Source organism: Ranitomeya imitator, chromosome 7 (assembly GCF_032444005.1).
Source record: "Ranitomeya imitator isolate aRanImi1 chromosome 7, aRanImi1.pri, whole genome shotgun sequence".
In the NCBI taxonomy this organism is placed as follows: Eukaryota; Metazoa; Chordata; class Amphibia; order Anura; family Dendrobatidae; genus Ranitomeya; species Ranitomeya imitator.
This window is the reverse complement of record NC_091288.1, coordinates 169,719,533-169,741,164: the sequence shown is the minus strand read 5'-3', so window position 1 is coordinate 169,741,164 and position 21,632 is coordinate 169,719,533. Positions and strand designations below refer to the sequence as shown.

At 42.5% G+C, this 21,632-nt stretch overlaps 1 protein-coding gene across 1 annotated transcript in view; it reads left to right on the top strand.

Annotated features, from left to right (window-relative positions):
• The window catches only part of EMP2 (epithelial membrane protein 2), a 70,771-nt gene that overhangs the window by 32,790 nt on the left and 16,349 nt on the right, over positions 1–21,632 (top strand). The gene's annotated exons all lie outside the window — the stretch shown is intronic.

Genomic DNA, 21,632 nt, shown 5'->3' with positions numbered 1-21,632 from the left:
AATTTTTGACAATATATTTCTGCTTCATCTTGCCCCTGAGAGAGAGCTAATAAAGCTTTTTCAGCCTGAATCTCCTGGTTAGGTTCCTCATAGAGCAAACCCAATGCCAGAAAAAACGCATCCACATTAAGCAACGCAGGATCCCCTGGTGCCAATGCAAATGCCCAATTTTGAGGGTCACCCCGCAGGAAAGATATAATAATCTTAACCTGCTGAGCAGGGTCTCCAGAAGAGCGAAATTTCAAAGAAAGGAACAACTTGCAATTGTTCCTAAAATTCAGAAAACTAGATCTATCTCCAGCAAAGAACTCTGGAATAGGAATTCTAGGTTCAGACATAGGAGCATGTACAACAAAATCTTGTATATTTTGAACCTTAGCAGCAAGATTATTCAAGCTGGAAGCTAAACTCTGGACGTCCATGATAAACAGCTAAGGTCAGAGCCATTCAAGGATTAAGAGGAGGAAAAAAAAAAAATCAACCAGGCTGCAATTAAGGCTAGGCAGCAACCTCAGAGGAGAGAAAAAAAAAAAAATTCCTCAGACTACTTTTCCTCCTACTTCAGCCCAAACATTTTTGGCCGGCTATACTGTCATGATTCCAATGGCAGGGAATCACAAAAGGACAAGCACCAACGAGCTCTAGGGTGATGGAACCTGAGCTGACCGCGACCCTAAACCTGAACACACAAATAACAATAGCCGGGGAACGTGCCTACGTTGATCCTAGACGTCTCGCACCAGCCGAAGATCTAACTTCCCCTATTAGAAGAAACACAGACCTCTCTTGCCTCCAGAGAAATACCCCACAGAAATAGCAGCCCCCCACATATAATGACGGTGAAATGAGAGGAAGGCACATACACAGTATGAAAACAGATTTAGCAAAATGAGGCCCGCTAAAACTAGATAGCAGAGGATACAAAAGTAAACTGCGTGGTCAGCAAAAAACCCTTCAAAAAAACCATCCTGTAATTACTTGAACTCATGTTCCAACTCATGGAACATGAGGAGCAATTACAGCCCACTAGAGCAACCAGCAGCAAAGAAACAATTACATGCAAGCTGGACAAGACAAAAATAAAGCAAAACGAGAAACAAGAAAATCAAAAACTTAGCTTGTCCTGAAGATTACTGAAGCCAGAAGCTGAGGTAACAAAACACTCTGATAACCTTGATAGCCGGCGGGGAAATGACAAGAAAGCCCGGTTAAATAGGAAACTCCCAAATTCTAATAGAACAGGTGGACACCAGAGACAGCAGAACACAAATCACCCAGTACCATCAGTAACCACCAGAGGGAGCCCAAAAACAGAACTCACAACACCTGATCTAATAAAAAGCAGAATTTGGGATTGGTCAGTTGTCATCTCTGGAAGGTACAGCTTGCTGTGGGTTCTGTCCATTTTCCTAAGGAGTACCTCACTCCACTAAGCTCTAAGCCATTTCCATTACATCAGGTTTAGTAATTATCTCTTGTTATTCCTTTTTATCCTATGTGATTGTATATGCCTTAGTGTTTTGTTCCCATTATGTAGCATCTTTGTAATTTTTTTTAATAAAATCTGCCTACCTTTTCGGAATGAATATTTAAATTTTAATAGCTCTGTTCCTTTTGCTCTGTAAACCGCACCCCTGAAGTCACATGCTACCTTGTAATGGTGTGCAATCAGGCTGTATAAACAATTGGTGGCAGTTAGTGGTTTCTTTTTGTTATTGCGGAGTTGGCAGTTACCGTACAGGGGTATATATATTCCGTGTGTTGGAATCAGAGGTGTATATATCATACACTCACCGTGAGTTCCCCAATAACCAGCCTAGCAGTGGAAGCAGCCACGGCCACATCCATCATTCGTCAGTCAATAGTGTAATTTTCCTGACAATTGGAGACAGCGGAGTTCCATTCCCTTGACAAATTGGTGTGAGCGGTGGGATTTATGTGACCCCTCAGCTGTTATCCTTGACATAAATAATTAAAATAACTACCATTGATACTTTACCTTATAGCATCAGTAAACTGAACAGTCAAGGTCAGCTATTGTTTCTCAAGCAGGGAGCAGTTAAGTATATTTGACATGAATATATCTTCCAATGTTTGCAAAGCAGGCGTTATTGACACAGAAATGTCCATACGATCTTCCATATTAAGTGATTCATTTGAAATTCCAGTTCTGAAGTTCTTTGTATATTCATGTATTTGTGAGAAAAGACTCAACATGAATTACATAGTAAAGGTGAAAAAGTGGAAATCCTAAAAAAGTGAAACTGTTAGAATGTATTACCGCCATTGGCACCGTATCCACTCTTATACTCTTGTATAGTAATGGTGAAAAACTGCAGGGGAGAAATATTTGGGATTGTTGTCTGTAGCTACTGGAACGGGCATGAATTTTTATTATTAAGTTTAAGGAACAAAATCTGAACTGTGATTGTTTGCTATCACAGCAAGTTAAATTTGTATACAATTTTTTTTTAGATGAATTGCTTTATGTGTATGCTAAGGACTGCAACACAAGGCTGGCTTCAGAAGTGGAGATTTAGTTCTTACTGCCCAGGCAAGAATGCAAAATTGATATACATATCCTCACTCACTAAAGGAAGGAATACCATGCAGCACCTAATGCACCAGAACCAATTAATTTGAGTATAAAGGAAAATGTAAAGTTCAAGTTGTCTATTGTTTAGGCTTACCGTATATACTCGAGTATAAGCCGAGATTTTCAGCCCAAATTTTTGGGCTGAAAGTGCCCCTCTCGGCTTATACTCGAGTCAATGTGGGTGGCAGGGTCGGCGGGTGAGGGGGTGAGGGCGCTGAGGTATACTTACCTAGTCCCAGCGATCCTCGCGCTGTCCCTGCCGTCCCACGGGCTTCTGTGCTGCAGCTTCTTCCCCTCTTCAGCGGTCACGTGGGACCGCTCATTAGAGATATGAATAAGCGGCTCCACCTCCCATAGGGGCGGAGCCGCCTATTCATTCCTCTAATCAGCGGTGCCGGTGACCGCTGACAGGAAGAGCTGCGGCACTGAAGACCAGGCAGAGGGACAGCGCGAGGATCGCCAGGACTAGGTAAGTATAGCATATTCACCTGTCCTCGTTCCAGCCGCCGGGCGCCGCTCCATCTTCCCGGCCGGCGCCTCCATCTTCCCGGCGTCTGCGCTCTGACTGTTCAGGCAGAGGGCGCGATGACGCATACAGTGTGCGCGGCGCCCTCTGCCTGATCAGTCAGAGCAGAGACGCCGGGAAGATGGAGGCGCCGGAACGAGACGCCGGGAGCTGCAATCAAGGGAGGTGAGTATGTGGTTTGTTTTTTTATTGCAGCAGCGGCGGCAGAGATTTCTATGGGGCACAATGAACGGTGCAGAGCACCGTATATGGCACAGCAATGGGGCACAATGAACGGTGCAAAGCACCGTATATGGCACAGCAATGGGGCACAATGAACGGTGCAGAGCACCGTATATGGGCACAGATATGGGGCACAATGAACGGTGCAGAGCACCGTATATGGCACAGCAATGGGGCACAATGAACGGAGCAGAGCACTGTATATGGGCACAGATATGGGGCACAATGAACGGTGCAGAGCACTGTATATGGCACATCTATGGGGCACAATGAACGGTGCAGAGCACTGTATATGGCACAGCTATGGGGCACAGTGAACGGTGCAGAGCACCGTATATGGGCACAGCTATGGGGCACAATGAACGGTGCAGAGCACCGTATATGGCACAGCAATGGGGCACAATGAACGGTGCAGAGCACCGTATATGGCACAGCAATGGGGCACAATGAACGGTGCAGAGCACCGTATATGGCACAGCAATGGGGCACAATGAACGGTGCAGAGCACCGTATATGGCACAGCTATGGGGCACAATGAACGGTGCAGAGCACTATATGGGGCACAGCTATGGGGAAATAATGAACGGTGTAGAGCACTATATGGCACAGCTATGGGGAAATAATGATCTATTTTTATTTTTGAAATTCACCGGTAAATGCTGCATTTCCACCCTAGGCTTATACTCGAGTCAATAAGTTTTCCCAGTTTTTTGTGGCAAAATTAGGGGGGTCGGCTTATACTCGGGTCGGCTTATACTCGAGTATATACGGTAGCTATATTTTTCTTTGAACCCCCCTTTAAAGCACCAATCCAGAATTTTTTTGTTATGGCAGCAATGGAGTGGTGCTACTAACACAAGATCCCCATGTCCGTATAACTGTTTTTTCCAAGGTGTCTTTTATTATTAGAGTAAAATAAACAACATAAATAAAAACAAATAATATTAATAAATATATCAAAATGGATAATAATCTAATAGAGTCAGCAAATTCTCTTATTAAACCTGCCTCTAGCTCGTGCCTCCTCCACCTCCCATTTCCAAAGAAATTTGGCAGTTGACAATTGTTATTGATATTTTATGGCCTATAAAAAGGTGTCTCATAACCAAGGTTTCAAAACCAGTGATCTGTCTCAAGACCTTCGCAATCTTATTGTTGCAAAACATACTGATGGCATTGGTTACAGAAGATTTTCGAAACTCCTGAAGGTTCCAGTGAGCATTGTTGGAGCCGTAATCCGAAAGTTGAAAGAGCAGCAGTCACTGATAGATTTCAGCTGGTGTCATGACTTACCATGGCTTTTTACACCTCTCTTTCTTCATTTGTCCAATACTTTTTCCAGTGTCATTTCTCATTATTACACATAACTTAATGTATGTGGGTCGCCCACCAGGGCCTGGGGTACTTAGCATCGGGTCCGGTCACTTTTAAAGGGAATGTCACGGTGTCTGCGACCCGGTCTGGGCCCTGGGTGCCCAATTAAAGGGGAACGGTCTTTTAATGGGAATTGTGAAAGTCTATTTTCGTGATGACACCTGTGGTTCTCGGTCAGTAAGGCCAATGCTGCTTAAAGGGGTCCTCTGGGGTGATAGTATGGCGGCTAGATGGTGACGCTTCCGAAAGGTGAAGCGAGGGTCACCAGGGCTCCCAAGGTATTTGGCAGGGATGATGTGTTGTCGTAAATAACAGTGGACTCAGGGTTGCAGTCTTACCTGGTTTACTGTTGGTAGCAGGCCACAGTCCAAGGTTCTGGCAACAGGTACAGAAGGAGTCCAGGCTGCCCAGAAACAAGTGGAATTCCCCTTGGCAGGTCAGGTTGGGAGCCTTCCACATTGCGCTCACTATTAGTCCCTTGCTACCTGAAGTGTCCTAACAAGGTCCTCGTTCTTCCCTGTCCTTGGATAGTGCGTGTATGGAAGGCAGCTAGAGTCACTCCTTCTGGTGTCTCTGCATGGTGACTCCAGGCTCCAGGATGCTGCTGTACCACAGGTGTTGTATGGGCAGTTTACGTATAGTCCTATGCCCTCCCTGTCTGCCGTGTGACTTATAGTCTTCCACAACCTCAGGCTCCCAGTTACCAATTTCTGCGCTCTGGCTCACAGGAGGCCACTTGCAGCCTCCCTGAGCTCCTAATCTCTCCTCTGCTCCTTTCCCTTCACTCTCTGCTCCAGACTGAACTCACTCCTCCTCCAGACCAGGATCTTTATTCAGGGAAGCTGCCCTGAAACCGGGTTTAGAGCATCCCCTCCTGGCCTGGATTCAGAAGGTGTTGTGTGTGTGGTTACCTGCCAAAGAAATCCCTCTTGTTTCCAAGCATAGCACTACCCTCCCCGAGAGGAGGAGCCACTATTTATACGTGGGCACCCCTGTTCAAAATTACTATTATTGTGAACAGTTAAGCAAGCTGAAGATGAAAAGATCTCTAAAAGGGATAAAGTTAAAGATGACACATTTCCTTTATATTTTGGGCATCCTTTGACATTATATATATATACAGTACAGACCAAAAGTTTGGACACACCTGCCCATTTAAAGATTTTTCTGTATTTTCATGACTATGAAAATTGTACATTCACACTGAAGGCATCAAAACTATGAATTAACACATGTGGAATTACATACTTAACAAAAAAGTGTGAAACAACTGAAATTATGTCTTATATTCTAGGTTCTTCAAAGTAACCACCTTTTGCTTTGATGACTGCTTTGCACACTCCTGGCATTCTCTTGATGAGCTTCAAGAGGTAGTCACCGGGAATAGTATTCAAATCACAGGTGTGTCCTTTCAGGTATAATAAGTGGGATTGCTTGCCTTATAAATGGGGTTGGGACCATCAGTTGTGTTGTGCGGAAGACTGGTGGATACACAGCTGATAGTCCTACTGAATAGACTGTTAGAATTTGTATTATAGCAAGAAAAAAGCAGCTAAGTAAAGAAAAATGAGTGGCCATCATTACTTTAAGAAATGAAGGTCAGTCAGTACGAAAAATTGGGAAAACTTTGAAAGTGTCCCCAAGTGCAGCAGCAAAAACCATCAAGTGCTACAAAGAAACTGGCTCACATAAGGACCGCCCCAGGAAAGGAAGACCAAGAGTCACCTCTGCTTCTGAGGATAAGTTTATCCAAGTCACCAGCCTCAGAAATTGCAGGTTAACAGATTAGAGACCAGGTCAATGCCACACAGAGTTCTAGCAGCAGAAACATCTCTACAACAACTTTTAAGAGGAGACTTTGTGCAGCAGGCCTTCACGGTAAAATAGCTCCTAGGAAACCACTGCTAAGGAAAGGCAACAAGCAGAGGAGACTTGTTTGGGCTAAAGAACACAAGGAATGGACATTAGACCAGTGGAAATCTGTGCTTTGGTCTGATGAGTCAAAATTTGAGATCTTTGGTTCCAACCACCGTGTCTTTGTGCGACGCAGAAAAGGTGAACGGATGGACTCTACATGCCTGGTTCCCACCGTGAAGCATGGAGGAGGAGGTGTGATGGTGTGGGGGTGCTTTGCTGGTGACACTGTTGGGGATTTGTTCAAAATTGAAGGCATACTAAACCAGCATGGCTACCACCGCATCTTGCAGCGGCATGCTATTCCATCCGGTTTGCGTTTAGTTGGACCATCATTTATTTTTCAACAGGACAATGACCCCAAACACACCTCCAGGCTGTGTAAGGGCTATTTGACCAAGAAGGAGAGTGATGGGGTGCTACGCCAGATGACCTGGCCTCCACAGTCACCAGACCTGAACCCAATCGAGATGGTTTGGGGTGAGCTGGACCGCAGAGTGAAGGCAAAAGGGCCAACAAGTGCTAAGCATCTCTGGGAACTCCTTTAAGATTGTTGGAAGACCATTCCCAGTGACTACCTCTTGAAGCTCATCAAGAGAACATCAACAGTGTGCAAAGCAGTCATCAAAGCAAAAAGTGGCTACTTTGAAGAACCTAGAATATAAGACATAATTTCAGTCGTTTCACACTTTTTTGTTAAGTATATAATTCCACATGTGTTAATTCATAGTTTTGATGCCTTCAGTGTGAATGTACAATTTTCATAGTCATGAAAATACAGAAAAATCTTTAAATGTGAGAGTGTGTCCAAACTTTTGGTTTGTACTGTGTATATATATATATATTTATATATATATATATACAGTATATATATGTATGTATATACATATACACACATAGTGTGTATTGATATGTATTATATAGTGACCGTAGCTCTTTATACAAAGGCCCGGCCTGGAGTTAAATAGTCCTTCAGTAATCTCTAACTGCTTGTTGCCAAACATAAATATTTTTGGTGCTTCTAGGTATTTTTAATTTTGTGAGGTACATTCTAAATAAAGCTGAGGTTTGGAGCCCACAGTGACCCTTCTATAATGGGAACAGTATTAGCACAGTAAATATTATGATGCTTGGAACCGAGTTTAGAAACGAATATGCTAGGTGATATAGTAAAAAGGCTACATTAGAAAACAGAAGTTTTATACTAGTTTAGGAATGTTTACCTTTTTTCATTTGATTTCAATAAAATATTTGTCAGTTTACACAGATTGGAAATTGACTGTTTTTTTTTTAATTGAAAATCTGTACATGTCAGGGAATGCATAGTCACTTTGGATGCTAAGTGGCCACTGGCATCATGCAGTTATGAGCTGCGTTGGGTTTTGGTTTGGAAGATTGTTTTTTCTATGTCAATTCCTGATCAACAGTTATGGTACCTTCACACTGAACGATATCGCTAGCGATCTGTGACGTTGCAGCGTCCTGGCTAGCGATATCGTTCAGTTTGACAGGCAGCAGCGATCAGGATCCTGCTGTGATGTCGTTGGTCGCTGCAGAAAGTCCAGAACTTTATTTCGTCGCTGGATCTCCCTGCAGACATTGCTGAATCGGCGTGTGTGACGCCGATTCAGCGATGTCTTCACTGGTAACCAGGGTAAACATCGGGTTACTAAGCGCAGGGCCACGCTTAGTAACCCGATGTTTACCCTGGTTACCAGCATAAAAGTAAAAAAAAACAAACACTACATACTTACCTTTGCTGTCTGTCCCCGGCGCTGTGCTTCTCTGCACTGACTGTGAGCGCCGGCCAGCCGGAAAGCACAGCGGTGACGTCACCGCTCTGCTTTCCGGCCTCTGTGCTCACAGTCAGTGCAGGGAAGCAGAACGCCGGGGACAGACAGTGAAGGTAAGTATGTAGTGTTTGTTTTTTTTACTTTTACGATTGTAACCAGGGTAAACATCGGGTTACTAAGTGCGGCCCTGCGCTTAGTAACCCGATGTTTACCCTGGTTACCGGCATCGTTGGTCGCTGGAGAACTGTCTGTGTGACAGCTCTCCAGCGACCAAACAGCGACGCTGCAGCGATCGACATCGTTGTCGGTATCGCTGCAGCGTCGCTTAGTGTGAAGGTACCTTTACTGTAGTTCTTCCATTTGAAAACTGACAGATCTTTAATCAAGGATGTAAAGGAAGTTTATGTGCATAAGGTAAAGGATCTCTGCAATGTTATGGTAACAGAAAACAGATTGATAATCCAGATTGATAATGCTTTTGGCTTGTAAACTGGAACTAGTGACATCACCATACCAGCAAAGTGATAAATTGCATGTCCATGTGTTTTTTTAAATATACTTTAGGGCTATCTATATCTAAGTCAAGTTGCTTAAGTATCCAGTGCTACACTGGGCTCTTGGTGCCCATTAGAGATCCTAAGTGCCCACCTGCCATTTACACAGAACATTTACATGTAGACTTTGAAATAGTTTGGTTTTGTGGTAGCTATCACCGTACACACATGATAATAAAAATGTTGTTTTTTTTAAATAAATAATCCCATCTCAAGTTGTTGGCTCCAAATGGGTTGTCTTCTACTATTTCATTGGAATCCATTATTCTGCCATAGCCAATTCCCTTGGTGGACCAGTACTACACCCGTGTTTTTAACATGGTGAGACATTTCATGAGTTAGATGTATAATTTAATCGAATTTGTTTAATATTGATTTCAAACCTAAAGGGAACCTATCAACTGATTCATGTTTGCACAACTGCAGCCAGGTATGTTTTACTCTGAAATGCTCCAGTGCTTCAAAGAAAATATGTTTAAAAGGAAAACCTATCAATCACCTTCAACGGTGCAGGTGCTGGAAAAAGTAAGCCAGGGGTGGCAAAGGACTAGTCTCATCTCCGGCTATGGCACCAAGCTGGGCTTTCTAACTATATTTTCTCGGAAATGCCGGAGTGTTTCAGAGAAAAGTAAAATTGGCTGAAATCGTGTAGCCAGGGTCTGATTCATGGTGCTCATGGTGTGTAATATGAACCAGTTGACAGATTCACTTGTAACTATAGGGGTGCAGAGATTACCAACATACATCTACCCAAGTGTCTGTATCTGAGGAGATCTAATTGCTCCTTCCAACAACACTTATGCAAATATTATGTAATAGTTTTTTTGCAGTTTTTGGATTAGAGGCCAAGTCATTCCTTTGGTGGGCTATGTGACGAAGAAGAGTGATCTGCAGTTTCACAGTGAATTGACTAAAAGGTATGTATGTCCTTTCACAGTTGAACAATTGCTTTGCTCTATCCAACCTACATGGCATCTCCTGCTCTGTATTTGAGCATGTGGGAAGTCACTATCGACAAAGCCAAAGATCCAGGAACCAAGGCACCAGATGCTTTCCTCTTGTTTAACAATTTATTAGTAACTTATGGCTTTAAAAAGGCCCTGGTGACATGAAATGTTGCATGCAATTTTAATCTGTGCATACTGTTACTACTAAACTATTCAACTGGACGAGAGCATCTACTGTCTTGGAACCTGAATCTTTGCATACGCTGACAACGCTGTAGAGGGTTGTACCAAGTTTGCATGGACTACAGAGTAGTGCACCGGAATACATCATTTTTACATGTTCAGAGAATCACAAATGGGCTTGTTTGAATGAACAGAAAATATAGATGTTCCTTGTTCTCCCAGTACAAAGAAGAATATGCAAAGTCCCTGACCAGCTTCCCTGCCACTGCTGAAGAAGAGAATCTCCACAGCATGATACTGCCACCACCTTGATTGACAGTGGGGATGGTATTTTTAGGGTGATGTGCAGTGTTCATGTTCATAGCACTTTGCATTTAGCACAAAAAAGTTCTACTTTTGTCTCATTTGAGCAGAGCACCTTCTTCCACATGCCTTGTAGGGGACATAGATAACATGTGGAAGAAGCTGTGCTCTCTCTTTGGGGTGACATCTATGTCTATAAATCTAAGAACATTTTTGGTAATAATTGTGCACTTTCACTGGGTCACAGTAATGCTTTGTACCTGTGATAAATGATTATTCATGTGTCTTGTATGTTCAGTAGTAATTTTCGAGTAGGAGATTCCTGTGCGTGGGCTTGGCTTTTTGCATGGAATTGGTAATTAAGTTTGGGGCTTGGCTCTGAATTTATGGAGACTTGTGAACGGAAGATCCTTGTGTGATTGGGTTTGTCATGACCTGTAATATGTGTAAGTGGCCTGAGGGACTGCACATTTGACTTTACATGTGCATTGTGGAGACACTCAAGGCACAAGTCTACTAAAAGGATTGTCATTGTTTCTGAAAATATCTTGTGAGTAGATCTTTAGTTTATTGTGGGAGGAAAGTAATTACGCTGCGAACACCTATATTTTGGAGGGTGCTTCCATTTAAGAAGCATACAAGCTATAGCATTGCTATGACACCTTATACTTATATCCGTCTAGGGCTGTAACTTTTATGTTTCAATTTACCTGTGCACACATTAGGTGGAATTAATTTAAGCAGGTCGCCACTTAGTAGGGTTCAATGATTTATATATATACTAGATGGTGGCCCGATTCTAAGGTATCGGGTATTCTAGAATATGTAGGTAGTATATAGCACAGGCTACGTACTATATTGCACAGTGACGTAGTATATAACACAACCGACGTAGTATATAACAGAGCTACGTAGTATGTAACACAGCATACGTAGTATATAGCAGAGCTACGTAGTATATAACACAGCCACGTAGTATATAACATAGCCACGTAGTGTATTGCACAGTTAAGTAGTGTATTGCACAGGTACGTAGTATATTGGTTAGCCACATAGTATATAGCAGAGCCACGTAGTATATTGTAGAGCCACGTAGTATATTGCACAGGCACATAGTATATTGCACAGCCCAAGTAGTATATAACAGTCACCTAGTGTATTGCACAGCTACGTAGTGTATAACAGAGCCCACGCAGTATGTAACACAGCCCACATAGTATATAGCAATGTGGGCACTATATGCGTGGTTAAAAAAGACTTAAAATAAAAAATAAACATATACTCACCTCCCGAAGGCCTCTTGAAGTCCTGGCGCCTGTGTGTGGTGCACGCGCAGCTTACGGTCCCAGGGTTGGTATGAGCGCAGGACATGTGATGACGTCGCGGTCAGATGACCCTGATGTCATGGCAGGTCCTTCTCGCATAGCATCCTTAACACCACAGCCTGCCGCTTGCACTGCCGAGGACAGCACGCCACATCGGAGGGTGAGAATAACCTTTTATTGGTTATTATTATTTGTCACAGTAGATCTTTTTACTATTGATGCTGCAAAAGTTGGTCACACAGGGTTAATAGCTGCGTTAAGGGAGTGCGTTACACCATGGCATAATGCGGTCCGTTAACGCTGCCATTAACCCTGTGTGAGGGCTGACTGGGGGGGGAGTATGGAGTGGGCACTGACTGCGGGGAGGAAAGAGCGGCCATTTTGCCGCCGGAATGTGCCCGTCGCTGATTGGTCGAGGCAATGGTCATGGGCGTTTTGCCTCGACCAATCAGCGACTTGGATTTCCATGACAGACAGAGGCCGCGACCAATGAATATCCACGACAGACAGAAGGACAGACGGAAGTGACCCTTAGACAATTATATAGTAGATGTTGTTGACTGCATCTTGCTGCCCGATACCATTTCCACTTGGCTTTGGTTGCTGCTCCTGGCTATATGTAAACACAGAAATGTTCCTTGCTGAATGTTATTTGTTTTTTATTGTTACAATTAAAGATATATTTTAACTATTCCTGTGTTTATGCCTCCTTGTCCCTGTAAATTTCATAAGGGATTTTGTTTTATATATAATGCTATGTATTCTGAAGACAGCAGGAGATAGGGGCTCTTTCAAAACAGAATTCACAGAAGTGTCACTTATCAGTGTTGTCAGTGGGTGCTGTTGTTTACTAACTGGTGAAAGATTTATCCCTGAGAGGTTAACATTGCTGGACTAGTCCAGCAAGGCCCATCCTGTGATGAGCACCCCACTGTCTATGGCCTTTGTACATACAGAGCCTGGTGTGGGCGGGGTTAGCTGTGTTGTGGGCGGGGTTAGCTTTCTCAGCTCTGCTTCATTCTATATTTAAAAGCTCTGATTGAGTCAGAACGGCTGTACCCTGTAAACAAAGTCAAACATCATTAGATTCGGCTTCTCTTTACCTATATCATGCTGCTCTCAGATGAGGTAGCAAGAACCTGCTGACAAATTCCCTTTATGGTCCCCATTCAGACATTTAGGTAGGGAGATCTAATGTATATGGAGGTCTCCCCATTCTCCCCTGACAGATGATGACAGGGTAGAGAAGGATCATCATCAGTTGGAATGCTCAATTCTTTTTTTCCAGACGAAACAAGCCGCCAGCAGAGAAGTCTGGCACCGGCTTTATTTCTTGGAAACACATTACCTCAGGCAAGCCAAGCACTCATTTGTATGTGGAAATCAGGAAAGATAATTGTTTGCCAAATGAACGTTCATCGAGGGTTATCCCATGTGTATGGCCAGCTTTAGAGTGTATTTCTATGCAGCCGCACACTTCGGTCCCGAGTGCTGGCAGCAGTGCGGGTATTGATGCGAGTTTCTCACACTGCACTTGTAAGTGTGACACCGGCCTTAAGGACATGTGATCTGTTACATGCCTGGAAGAAATGTAGCTGAGTTGTGTGTGTGTTGCAGTTGAGCTGTGTGTGCAGATGTAGCTGCTCTGTGTGTGCGTGTACTGTGCATGCAGCAGTGTTGTGTATAAGTGTGATCTTCAGAGAGGTTAAAATCTAATCTTAAGAGGAATTACTAGCTAATATAGGGGAGTCTGAAAAGCCCAGCATATCTGTGAGCTTACAGCTTCAAGGGAGCCTGTCATGTCCCCAAATGCTATGAACGTGCAGATATAGGCTTAATCTTCATGTACCGTCAATAGAATCCCAATGCTTCCCGGCTGCGAAACTGAATGAAGTTATTCCTTCTTGTAGCCGCCGGCTTTCAGTCATAGAGACAGTGCTGTATTCATGGTCCTGGCGCTTTGACAGCTCCTTTTGCACAGATGCACTGCAGAGTGAGCTGTCCGCGTTCTGGAGCGTGCTTACACTTACACTTACTGTGTACTCACCCTACCTGTGCCCTCCTCTCCGCTAATGACCTCAGGTTAGCATCCTCAATAATCAGAACCTCCCATTCCCGCCTCCAAGACTTTACACGTGCTGCGCCGATTCTTTGGAATGCACTACCTAGGTTAATACGATTAATCCCCAATCCCCACAGTTTTAAGTGTGCCCTAAAAACTCATTTGTTCAGATTGGCCTACCGCCTCAACGCATTAACCTAACGATCCCTGTGTGGCCCATTCAAAAAAACAAAAACATTATCAGGTTCCTCGCAACATGTTCTCATACACTTTATGCAGTTAATAGCCCTCTGTGTCTGTACTGCTACATACTTAGGCTGTTAACTGGTTCATGCAGCTTTACATGATCACCTCAGCCTTACACTATGGCCGGTCCGAATAACTAAAGCAATTGTTACCATCCACCTCTCGTGTCTCCCCTTTTCCCCATAGATTGTAAGCTTGCGAGCAGGGCCCTCATTCCTCCTGGTATCTGTTTTGAACTGTGATTTCTGTTATGCTGTAATGTCTATTGTCTGTATAAGTCCCCTCTATAATTTGTAAAGCGCTGCGGAATATGTTGGTGCTATATAAATAAAATTATTATTATCATTATTATTATTATTAGTATTACTGAGCGGTGACGGCAGCTGCTCTGGCACTCCTCTATGACTGAAAGTCGGCGGTTTCTGGGAAGAGTAAGGCTAATTTTCTTCCACTACCCGCACATTCTATAAGGCACCCAGACAGCATGGTAATGCTACTAGCCTGCAGATTAACCCTGTATCTACAGAGTAATAGCTTTTGGGAACATGACAGGCTCCCTTTAAAGCTTTGTTTTCAGTGGAAACTTTGTAATGCTTTGTCCTATTTTGGCCGTAGAGGAAAGCCAAACTCTTATTGCCAGATTCCTTCATGAAGGGTCACCACAACTTTCCTGGGTGCCTCAATGTATTTTAACAGCCCTAAATGTATAGGTTCTTATATACCTTCCAGTTTCAAAGTAAGGCCTTGTCGAAACTCCTGTTACGTCTTGTGACGACACGTCAGATCTCCCTGTGGGGGCTCTGGACTCTGACTAGACGTAACAAACACGTGACCTTTTCTGTGTTGGCTAGTGGTACTCTAGGTTCTGTCACCACTTCTAAGCATGCAAAATATAAAAACACTTTTTGTGTCGCATGTTCAGAAGCCATAACATGCGTCTCCACTAACCCTGAACCCTCAATCTTTGTTATATGCATGCACCATCACACTCAGTGTGAATGGAGGGGAAGCCAAAGTAACCACTACAAATAACAGAGCTGAATCCTGGGGATGGGAAATGTCACAGAGAAGACGGAAAAAGCTAAGACAGCGATGGAGTAGGTAGCGGGGGGTGATCATAGGAATAACCGAAAGGCATTTGGGATTTCATGAGTATTTTTTGCTGATAATAAGGAGGGAACTATTGTCATTTGGTTAATAGAATAAGTCACACATCATCAAAAGCAGGACTCTTTGCATAAGTTGTGTCTTGTGGTTTTACCTTGGCTTACGCCTATCTTGCGAAGAAAAGGAAGGCCCTCTTGTCCTCTCCTCCAACTTTGTAGCCACCTATAGAATGCTTTTCCAATCTCTAGTGAGTTTCCATACATATGGTTTGGGTCACGCGCCTGTGGAGGTGACTGAGTCGTCTTACGTAACATTAAACACTCCTTCCATCTTTGTCAGATGGCTCTTACACCGCCCGGAGCAGTGTTTTGGGTTATGTCCTGCTGAAGTTAATTGGCAGCTAAGTGAAAACCAGACAAAGCAGTTAGTTGCTGCAGAACATTGTAGGAGGTATAGTGGTAACATGGACTTCAATTATAATGCAGGTACATGCTATAAATTGTCTGAGGGATTTATTATTATTTATGGCACACAATTGGACATACTGTATATGAGCCAAAGATGCATCATAGTTAATGCAATACTGTATGAAACACCAGGTTTAGTAATTCTCTTCATTGGCTATTGCTTCATACTTTCCGAGCCTCATAAGGTTACAACAATTCTAACCAAAAATCGTAAATTTGGACTCATCAGACCAATAAAAAAAAGTGGTGTCTGATTTTCACTGCCAGTGATTTTCGTGTAAATTGCCGTCACGGACAGCAATGTATTGGAATCTATTCCAAATCCAATGAATTATAACAGAAATATAAAGTTTAAAATAAAGTCCCCCTTTGATAAAAAAATATATAAAATGTTTTCTTTTAAAATACTTAATTTTTTATACTTGTCTAAGAAATTACTCAGGATTTTGGCTGCATTTTGCTTTTTAATTCTGTTACATGGTTTTAGTAATAATTACATAATGTCTCATTACGTCCTGGGCTTGGGATCCAAGGTTTTTGGGTCATGGTACACAGCAGTGAAATCTTGTTCCATCGCACTGGATGATCACAAGCATGTTGGTTTTGCAGTTGTCAGCTAACAGGAGGAGGGGCCAGGATTAATAACTGCCCAGGAGGAGCTGTCGCTGTCTTGCGTACATTACTGAACTGATAAGAGGGGTAAGAAGAGTGAATACAAGGGAGTGGCCTTGCAGAAAAAGACACAGGCCCCAATTCATCAAAGCTTTTACTTAAAAAAAACTGGAATAAAAAACTTTGAAAAGTGGCAACATTTTTGTATGTTGTGAGGCTGCGTTCTGGGGTAGGTAAGCTTTGGGAAGTCTATGTGGGCTGTGAATAATGGCAGCCTTGTTGGGAGCCAAGAAGCCTTAGGTTACAATAGACTTCATGAATGTGGGAAGATTTAATGAGATCAGGCAGTTGTGTGTCACCTTAGGAGGAACCAGTGACTAGTGTCCACAGGAATGTCGAATGCCATGTGAATGCCATGTTCAGAGCCATTAACGCATGAAATGGAGTGCTAGAAGGGATTTTCATAAGGGTACATGGGGCAGGTATGTGGGTAAACCCTCATCCTGGAAAGTTGAATTGGTAACAGTGCACCCAGCACCGACCCGTGTTCTTTAAACATTGACCAGTGTTTAAGTCATATTTCCTAGTCGAGATTGAAAGTTGAGTTGAGTAAAATCAAGGTGAAATTGCTTTACAAAGTATTTGTTTCTTACCACCCAGAGGGGTCAGCAACCATCAAGCATACTATGCCTTTCTTTGTGATCTATAACCACTAAGCGTCCTGGACTCTGCACAAAGTAAAGATGTTTATTTTACTAACACACTCTGCAAGTGTTACTCTGAAAGCAAATGCTTAACTGACTTGTACAAATGTTCACATAACTACTAGGTGGGGCAGTCTGAGATCTGAGTACCAAAGGGTATTTGCCCCTGGGTCCAAAAATAGAAAACCAGCCTAGTTTGTGGGGCTTATAATCCAAATATTTTGCATATTTTCATTGTTTTCTCATACTAGCAGTCTACATCTTTGTGCTCTTGGCAATCGTTCGCGTTTACTTACAGTAGTGGCTGCAATGTGCAGAATTCGAATTGAAGAACTAGATTGACAAGATAATTGTTTGGTGCAGCCTAGAGTTTACCTCTAAGGTAAAGAATAGAAGATGTAAAACCCTTTTTGACATGCCAGCCTCTAGACAAGGCTTATTTTACCCATGGTATTTGAAAAAAAAATACGTCTTTTCTCTTCCAATCCCACATCTGCCCCAGAAGCAGCATTGCAAATTGAGTTTTGTTTGTCAATATATTTTAAGTTTTCCCTCTTTTTTCCAAATCCTAACCCTCTGCCATTTAGTTTTTTTGAAAGTTGACAGGACTTCATTTGTATCAGTGACCCTTCAGCAGGATGCTCCCTCCCAACCACTCCAAAGACTCAGTTCACCCATTGCAAAATATATGTCAGTCCCCGCTTAACCGCATATCATATATCATTTACAATATTGATCCATTTTTGCATCCATTATGTTAGGGGTTCACAACTCCAGTCCTCAAGGGCCACCAGCAGATCATGTTTTCAGGAGTTCTTCAGTATTGTACAGGTGATAATTCAATCACCTGCAGAGGTGATGATTCCAACATCTTGTGCAATGCTAAGGAAATCCTGAAAACATTGTTGGTGGCCCTTGAAAACTGGAGTTATGCATCCCTGCTCCTGGTGAGTGATCTGACACCAGACCAAATAGGGGTCACGGGATATCCTGTGCCTCGATTGGAAGGGGCCCCAGGAGTGTATAGGCAATAAGTTTTGATTCTGCGAACACACTGGCTCCTGTATCCATCCATATGTAATAGCATCCTAAACAAGGGCCACCTAGAAACAGAATTTTACCCCTTAACTTTGGCTATACAGAGAATTTGGAGCCATTTATTCGGTTCGTTGATATTGGGTGAATCTGTCTAAATTTAGTGGGTGTTCATAAAGAAAATTTTCATACAGTGCCTAAATGATGCGATACAGTATATACAGGGTGGGCAATTTATATGGATAAACCTGGGTGGGCCATTTAGAAAGTTACATCCAAAATGGCCGACTACAAAATGGCCACCATGGTCACCACACATCTTGAAAAGTTTTCCCCCCTCCCATATACTAATGTGCCACAAATAGGAAGTTGATATCACCAACCATTCCCATTTTATTTAGGTGTATCCATATACATGGCCCACCCAGGTGTACCCATATTTGGTACATGGCCCACCCAGGTTTATCCCCATATATGGCCCACTCTGTACATCAAAATATGTAGGCAATATAGCACGTACAAGAAATGCTGCCGAATCAGCCTTGGGACACATTTTTCTAGACAAACAAGTTTGTTCATAGCTCTGTATGTAGTGGTCTGACGGAAATAAATTACATATGTGATAGTTTAAGGTTGTTTTGAGGTTGCATTACATCTCTGGTGGTCTAGGGTCAATTAGGGGTTTGAAATTAATATTTTTGGTGGTCTGGGAGATGAAAGGGTAAGACATAAATGTCATTGCTCAGACCAATAAATTTGTATCTATGTAGATAACATGAAAAAACATGAAGCTGTTTTTACAGTGCAGTTGATCAGCCCTTCTGATGACTCACTCGGCAAGCAGCGCTGCCGCTTCCATAGTCAGTCTTCTGGTAGAACCCACAAGAACGTCTCAAGGGAGACTGATAATGCGTTGAAGATTTTGGATGGGTTTTAATGATCTTGAGTCACATTGTCCACATTGTCCTTCATTTGCTTTCAGGCCATGGGAAGAGGAGAATAGTTGATAATACCACAGTACACAACTAGTAGAGTTTTAATATTAGTTTCTTTAACCCTGAGTGACCAAACCCAATTGTTCAAACATCTACAATATTTCAATAAACCCCAGTGATTCTGCGCTTCTGTTTTTCCTGATACATTGTACTTCATGTTAATGGTAAATTTAGGTTGACCCGTTTTCCATTTATTAAAATATGAGAAATGTAATGAAAATTTTGAAAGCAAATTTTTCAACTTGATATTTTTAATCCAGATAATCATATCACACAAAAAAGCGAATAAAGAACATTTCCCATATGTCTATTTTAAATCAATATCATTATTTATTTGCCCTTTTATTTTGTTAGTATGTTAGAAAGGTTAAAACTTTAGTCACAATTTTTTATTTAATCAAGGACATTTATATATATATATTTTTTAAGAACATAGGAAGTGAATTAAGGGTGTCTATATACTGGAATATCCCCAAAAGTGATACCATTTTAAAAACCGCACATCTCAAAGTATTCAAAACTGGTATCAGGAAGTATGTTTGCCTTTTGGTCCTTCCTTTCACAGGAATTAAAGAAGTTATAAGGGATTATTTAATTTTTTCTCACGGGTAGTTGCTGCCCAGAGCTGATTTTTGCTGGCTCAGAGCGGTCATGAACCACTACTGCCATTTATTTTGTGACTTGATGTCATGTTGACAGAGCAGCGGCTTCTCATCCGCTTTGCTTTATTGGTGGTGCGTGACTGGCGACGTCATGCTGATTGACAGCCGGCTCCCCTGTCAATCAGCATGACGTCGGCAATCACACCCTGTCGACAGGGCAGTCCGGAAGAGGTGCCGATCAGAACACGCAGGTAGTAGTCTACCAACTGCCTGTCAGTTCTTAGCTCAATAGGAAAGAATTACAATAGTCCCAGAAAACCCTTTAACACAAAGTAGAATGAAAAATTGTAAAATTATTTGTTTACTGCTCGTAACAGGCCACCATAGCTGGCTGACCCAAAAGTCATTACCTGGCTTTGGGTTACCATGATGACAATCGAAACCACACGAGTGTACTCTCAAGGTGCGAATAGGATTAACCTTGGGAAGATGCCGCTTTTGCTATTGCCAGCAGCACTTAGGCAGCTAAATGACCACAATTGATGCTCACGGTGGTCGTGGTCGGGTTTCAGCTATAGTATACAGCTGACCCTTGTTGCATTTTCATTCATCAATGGGTCATTATTCTATTGTTCCTCAAGTCAGTAAAAAGATGTATTGGCAGTATGTGGTGAATGCTAGCACTATTTCTGTATTATTTTAACCAGTTACAATATATATGGACTTCAGGATGACTTGACACGCTAGTGAAATTAATCAGCAATATATTTTGGGCATAGAAACAAAATGATATTCATAGTTGTAGGTACATTTCAATAATTTTAACTGAGAACTCAAAAACTCTTTGAACGACACCTACTTTGACTGTTATCAATGTGCAGTGTCATGATGGAGATCGTGTATAGATTCATTGTCCCCACAGATCAGAAAGGTAGTGACACAGTGTTTCCCCAGCATAGAGTTGGAATCACGCTATTGTATGGCATCCTATGCGAGAGAATCGGATTCGAAATGCTAATGACCCTCGGCTCCTGCGTGAGCCGAGTGTCAATGCACTGATCCTCTCTCATGAGAAAATCGCAGCACAGGTGCGGAGGAGACGGAGAAAGTAATTTCTCCATCTCCTCCATTGTCTGTTTTGGCGCATATCGGACTGCACTGGGATGACATCTGACTGCAGTCCGACTGTGTAGGCTTGTATGGGTGCGTGTGACCCAAGTCTCGCTGCCCATTGCAGCATGCTGTGATTGTTATCTCATGCCGAAAAAATAATGAGAAAATAATGACAGATCTGCGCTGCCCCATAGAGTAACAGTGGGCCGAGTGCTAGGCGATGTTTTATCCCATTGCACTCGGCCGTGTTATACGGTAGTGTGACTCCGGCCTAATAGTAATGAATAAAAAATGATATTTGAAATGTGCACTAAGGGTTTTTCATAAATGTTTTCTTATAGTCCCGTAGACTAAAAAAAATAACCGGTCCATCAACTTCAACATTTCAAGCAAGATATCCAGTTTTAAATTATTCAGGAATTTGTTATCTTTGGTGTGTAAAGTTTCTACGTTGTTTCATCAGTGTTACTTTGTTACAACATGCAAATAGTCATGCAAGTGATACTGTATATTAATGCAAAGGAGGTGTGCCAATAACAATTTATCCATGATGTGGTGGGCAGCAAGTTTTGCAAAGCTACCAATTGCCCTGAAAACATGTGTGTAAGACTCTGAGGACTCCTAGGACTGTATTAAACACTTTAATGTTCACCAGTAATGTCCGAATGACCTCAACATAATTGGCTATGGGTAAATGGATGTTAGCTGCTTTCACTGCTGTCCTGTCAAACACTTTCTGTAATGTTTATTCAGTGTTTTAAAGCTTCCCCTCCTTATCTCTGCTGCTAAGCTGTGCACTGTAATTTTCTCTCACTATCCAGAGTCACTACAAAAGCAGCTTCTGCATTCCCTGCCTCAGCTTTTATACAAGAAGAGATAAACCCTCCTGATTGGCTTTGCTATTCCATGTGATGCACTAACTGCAAGGCATTGTGGGAAAATCCATATTGCT